The 1,542-nt window shown below is 39.4% G+C and overlaps 1 pseudogene; it reads left to right on the top strand.

Annotated features, from left to right (window-relative positions):
- Window positions 1-420: 420 nt before the first annotated feature.
- On the top strand, window positions 421-572 carry LOC142356516 (5.8S ribosomal RNA; annotated as a pseudogene).
- Window positions 573-1,542: the final 970 nt, after the last annotated feature.

Raw genomic sequence — 1,542 nt, forward strand, 5'->3', positions numbered from 1 at the left:
TTCTGCATGGGGAAGCTGCATCATGAACAAAAGTTTATATCGAGTATTATGTTGACGTTAGTAGGCCCTGGCCGAAAGCGCAGCATGTGAAAGGTATAGATAAAAGTTATCGTTGCAGTCAGTACTGTGTAGTTACTAGTAGCTGGATTTAAGCTCGAAGTGAGACACTGTTGGTGAAACTTCATCATGAGAACGTCACAAGCTGATCACGCTCTATGATATGACTAGTATTATGTTGCTTATAGTAGGCTAAGCGCAAGCCGAAACATCAACATGTGAAAGTCGTAGAATTTTGCGATCAAACTGTGGCTAGTACTTTGATGATGCTTGTAGCCAACCGAATTGGTTGAAAAGCCCAATAAGTAAGCTAACTTGGGAGAGCTTGTTGGAAACCAAATGCTACTAGATTGGTCCAAATACATCCTTCAACAGGGGATCACTTGGCTCGCTTTACGAAGAGGAGCACAGCTATATGTGTTAATTCGGTATGAATCGCAAGATTTGTTTACCGACCTCTCTAACGCAAAAGGCGGTCTCGGCTTCGGCTGTTGACTGCGTCCGATTCAGGGTTATATAACTCTCGATTGAACACATTGATGTTCTATTGTTGGTGCTTCCAATAAAATTGGAACACTTAAAGCAGAACCGATTCAAATAATAGCATTCTGATCAATGATTGCATTCCTTGATCAAGAACTGCTGGAGTCATTGTGATGGCGAATTTTCTTCATAAGAAAATTGCAAAGAGACGGAACTTAATGAGACTAGTATTATGTTGTTTCTAGTAAGCGGAAGCTGAAACAGCAACATGTGAAAATCAAGTTTTGTTCAATGATCTCGAGGCGATAAGTACTATGAAGCAACTAGTAGCCTAAGCATGACTCAGATTTGAGACAGTCAAAAAGACTGGCGAAACTTCTTCACATGAAAGTTACATAGAGAACTACAAATGTATACAGCGAGTATTATGTTGTTTCTAGTAGGCGAAAGCTGAAACATCAACATGTGAAAGTTGTCTGCAAACTGTAGAACGATATGTGATTAGTACTGTGCTGTTACTAGTAGCCAGTCTGACTGTAGAAGCCAAGACAAAGGGAAACTAATGCATCTGAAAAGGACAAGTTATGGAAAGGTATGCACGATAAGTATTATGTTGTTTCTAGTAAGCGGCAGCTGAAACATCAACATGTGAACGTCGTTGTGTACAGTAACCTAGAACTATATAGTCCTTAGTAACGTGCATTTACTAGTACCTGTAATTGGTATTCAGACTCAGGCAGTTTGGAATAGTTTGGCAAAGATGCACCAGAGAAAACTGGGATTTGATACAGAAATTGTTGAATACAAGTATTATGCTGCTTCTAGTAGGTTGAATCCGAAACATCAGCATGTGAAAATTGAAAACATTTCTGGTTCGAATTGTCACAAGTATTTGGTGATCTGAGTAGCCAAACTCACTACAACGCCAATTGAAGGCAAAAATTCTCAACGGGAAAAGCTATTCTCATTGAATGAGCTAACAAGACGAGTATTATGTTGCTT

This window comes from Convolutriloba macropyga, unplaced genomic scaffold (assembly GCF_964194025.1).
Source record: "Convolutriloba macropyga unplaced genomic scaffold, txConMacr16.3 SCAFFOLD_4809, whole genome shotgun sequence".
Lineage (NCBI taxonomy): Eukaryota > Metazoa > Xenacoelomorpha > Acoela > Convolutidae > Convolutriloba > Convolutriloba macropyga.